Source organism: Anopheles funestus (genome assembly GCF_943734845.2).
Source record: "Anopheles funestus chromosome X unlocalized genomic scaffold, idAnoFuneDA-416_04 X_unloc_117, whole genome shotgun sequence".
NCBI classification, from domain to species: domain Eukaryota; kingdom Metazoa; phylum Arthropoda; class Insecta; order Diptera; family Culicidae; genus Anopheles; species Anopheles funestus.
Window position 1 is genome coordinate 23,168 of NW_026045058.1, and position 4,333 is coordinate 27,500.

Below are 4,333 nucleotides of genomic sequence, written 5' to 3' on the forward strand. Positions count from 1 at the left end.
ATAAGGCTCAGTATAACAGCTATAATTCACAAGATCATCCTACCACTAGTTACTTGGATAACTGTGGAAAATCCAGAGCTAATACATGCAACATGCCGGGACTGTTGCCCTCGCGGGTAGCTGAACTGGTGCACTTATTAGTTAAACCAATCGCCTCCGGGCGGCTTGAGTTGAAGTCTGGATAAGGACGCAGATCGTATGGTCGCTTGTCGACTGACGACAGATCTTTCAAATGTCTGCCCTATCAACTATTGATGGTAGTGTAGAGGACTACCATGGTTGCGACGGGTAACGGGGAATCAGGGTTCGATTCCGGAGAGGGAGCCTGAGAAATGGCTACCACATCCAAGGAAGGCAGCAGGCGCGTAAATTACCCAATCCCAGTACGGGGAGGTAGTGACGAGAAATAACAATATGGACCTCTCTAACGATGGTCCATAATTGGAATGAGTTGAGTATAAATCCTTCAACAAGGATCAAGTGGAGGGCAAGTCTGGTGCCAGCAGCCGCGGTAATTCCAGCTCCACTAGCGTATATTAAAGTTGTTGCGGTTAAAACGTTCGAAGTTGATTGCCCGTCCAGACACGTGACCGCCACGGGCGCCCGGTTACACGCCGGGGCCGTTCGTGCGCGCGCTCACGGCTGCGACTCACAATGGTGTACTTGGGCGTTACTCTGTGAACGAGTACCGTGCTACCGGTTAACTCCGGCACGGGCTCCTCATGGTGCTCAAGATACTCACATTTACCTTGAACAAATTAGAGTGCTCAAAGCAGGCTAAGACAAAGCGTCCGGCCCCCCCGTGGGGTTGGCGTTGGCCGAGAATAATCTTGCATGGAATAATGGAATATGACCTCGGTTTATACGATTTCGTTGGTTTGTCAGAAACCTAGAGGTAATGATTAACAGAAGTAGTTGGGGGCATTGGTATTACGGCGCGAGAGGTGAAATTCGTAGACCGTCGTAGGACCAACTGAAGCGAAAGCGTTTGCCATGGATGCTTTCTTTAATCAAGAACGAAAGTTAGAGGATCGAAGGCGATTAGATACCGCCCTAGTTCTAACCGTAAACGATGCCAATTAGCAATTGGGAGACGCTACCCCTATTCGGTGCTCTCAGTCGCTTCCGGGAAACCAAAATCGGGTTCCGGGGGAAGTATGGTTGCAAAGTTGAAACTTAAAGGAATTGACGGAAGGGCACCACAAGAAGTGGAGCTTGCGGCTTAATTTGACTCAACACGGGAAAATTTACCAGGTCCAAACTTATCGAGGTAAGACAGATTGATAGCTCTTTCTCAAATTTAAGGGTAGTGGTGCATGGCCGTTCTTAGTTCGTGGAATGATTTGTCTGGTTAATTCCGATAACGAACGTGACTCAAACATGCTAACTAGAACGCTGTCAGCAGTGCGCCTCCGGGCGCACCTGACGTTACAGCCGGGCGGCGCCTTCACGGGCGGTCGTCGGCTACGTTTGCCCTGCTTAGCGGGACAACTTGTGTTTAGCAAGCTGAGAATGAGCGATAACAGGTCCGTGATGCCCTTAGATGTTCTGGGCTGCACGCGTGCTACAATGTGGGTCGCAGCGTGTTCTCGCCAATAGGCGCCCCCATTCCGAGAGGAACGGGAAATCACTAAAATGCCCATCTAGTCGGGATTGGGGACTGCAACGGTCCCCATGAACCTGGAATTTCTAGTAAGCACTAGTCATTAGCTAGTGCTGATTACGTCCCTGCCCTTTGTACACACCGCCCGTCGCTACTACCGATGGATTATTTAGTGAGGTTTCTGGAGGCTTACCTTCCGCGGTTCCTTCGTGAGCTGCAGCTGGCATGGCTGAAGTTGACCGAACTTGATGATTTAGAGGAAGTAAAAGTCGTAACAAGGTTTCCGTAGGTGAACCTGCGGAAGGATCATTACTGATGATCGTCCGCGAGTGACCAACCATGGGCTGCCTTCGGTGTAGCTCGGTCGCTCGCTTGCTATGTGTCAGAATTTGTTGAAAGCCAACTCGTTCGTTGTACACTTTGATGGGTGACCATCACTGTGTCTCCGTGCCGAGCTAGATCTCCCCTAGCCGTAAGGCACTTGAACGCCCCTTCGACGACGAGTTGCATGTGTGTGGTATGTGTCAGAATCTGGTGAAGCTTTCTGCATGTGATGTGCCTTGTGTGGATCCGTGGCCATTGCATTGTGTCTGGTGCTTAGATACCCAGACACTTAGAACGCTTGCGCGGAAAGCAAACTCGATCGTTGTACACTTTGATGGGTGACCATCACTGTGTCTCCGTGCCGTGCTAGATCCCCCCTAGCCGTAAGGCACTTTGAACGCCCCTTCGACGACGAGTTACAAGAGTGTGGTATGTGTCAGAATCTGGTGAAGCTTTCTGCATGTGATGTGCCTTGTGTGGATCCGTGGCCATTGCATTGTGTCTGGTGTGTAGGTACCCAGACACTTAGAACGCTTGCGCGGAAAGCAAACTCGATCGTTGTACACTTTGATGGGCAACCATCACTGTGTCTCCGTGCCGTGCTAGATCTCCCCTAGCCGTAAGGCACTTTGAACGCCCCTTCGACGACGAGTTACAAGAGTGTGGTATGTGTCATAATCTGGTGAAGCTTTCTGCATGTGATGTGCCTTGTGTGGATCCGTGGCCATTGCATTGTGTCTGGTGTGCAGGTACCCAGACACTTAAGCAAACTCGATCGTTGTACACTGTGATGGGCGAGCATCACTGTGTCTCCGTGCCGTGTAAGAGCTCCCCTGGCCATCAGGCACTTGAAAGGTCCTTCGACGACGAGTTACAATAGTGGTGTGTTAGATACGTCAGGTGATGGTATCTACTGTTGTGCAATACGTATCCGGCCACGGCACGGAACGAACGGGAACTGTGGTGCAGACATACAAAGAGTTAAGCCTATTAGTCATTAACTCTAAGGACGGGGCCATGGGGCGGTACGCAAAGGATACGGATGAGCGAGTATGCAGGCCCAATACTCAATAGCTCGATCCGATCCAAGCACATGAGTTGACTGCGGCGCCAGGTTAACCAATGTGCTAGATTCTATTTGGCCAGTAGAATCTTGTGTCTTATGCGATTTGATACCAAGACACCAGAACGAAAGTTAGTTGAAGAGTTATTAAACTCTTATGAAGTATGGTTGTGCAATCACAACTTATGACTTTAACCTATAAAGTGGATATGGACTTGCAATTATAACATGGAATCTCTACACACCCCATGAGCTCGATCCAATCCACGCACACGAGTTGCCTGAGTAGCGACAGGTATACCGATGTGCAATACGTATCCGGCCACGGCACGGAACGAACGGGAACTGTGGTGCAGACATACAAAGAGTTAAGCCTACTAGTCATTAACTCTAAGGACGGGGCCATGGGGCGGTACGCAAAGGATACGGATGAGCGAGTATGCAGGCCCAATACTCAATAGCTCGATCCGATCCAAGCACATGAGTTGACTGCGGCGCCAGGTTAACCAATGTGCTAGATTCTATTTGGCCAGTAGAATCTTGTGTCTTACGCGATTTGATACCAAGACACCAGAACGAAAGTTAGTTGAAGAGTGATTAAACTCTTATGAAGAATGGTTGTGCAATCACAACTTATGACTTTAACCTATAAAGTGGATATGGACTATCAATTATAACATGGGGCACACACCATGTTCTCGATCCAATCCACGCACACGAGTTGCCTGAGTAGCGACAGGTATACCGATGTGCAATACGTATCCGGCCATAGGCACGGAACGAACAGGAACTGTGGTGCAGACATACAAGGGCCATGGGGCGGTACGCAAAGGATACGGATGAGCGAGTATGCAGGCCCAATACTCAATAGCTCGATCCGATCCAAGCACATGAGTTGACTGCGGCGCCAGGTTAACCGATGTGCTAAGAGAGTTGTTCCTGGGCCTTCAAAGTGACTTCAAAACTATCTTAGCGAATGGTGGCCATGGGCGTAGACATGAGCCACAAGTCACAAGGCCTGGGACTATTGGGTAATAAAGACAACTTAGTCAGAAAGTTAGTCTTTGGACGTACCACCGGGATTGTGTTACATTGGGAACCTTACTATAAAACCCTAGGCAGGGGATCACTCGGCTCATGGATCGATGAAGACCGCAGCTAAATGCGCGTCACAATGTGAACTGCAGGACACATGAACACCGATAAGTTGAACGCATATTGCGCGTCGGACGATTAAACCCGGCCGATGCACACATTCTTGAGTGCCTATCAATTCCTTGATATACAACAAACCAAACTTCAGGGTGGAGCGTGCCACAATAGAACACTATGGCGAGCAGCCC

The 4,333-nt window shown here is 49.6% G+C and overlaps 1 non-coding gene across 1 annotated transcript; it reads left to right on the plus strand.

Moving 5' to 3' along the window:
* The first annotated feature begins 4,100 nt into the window (after window positions 1–4,100).
* Window positions 4,101–4,258, plus strand: LOC125772812 (5.8S ribosomal RNA). Its single transcript, XR_007419657.1, has one exon. It is a non-coding gene; the product is annotated as a 5.8S ribosomal RNA (ribosomal RNA).
* Window positions 4,259–4,333: the final 75 nt, after the last annotated feature.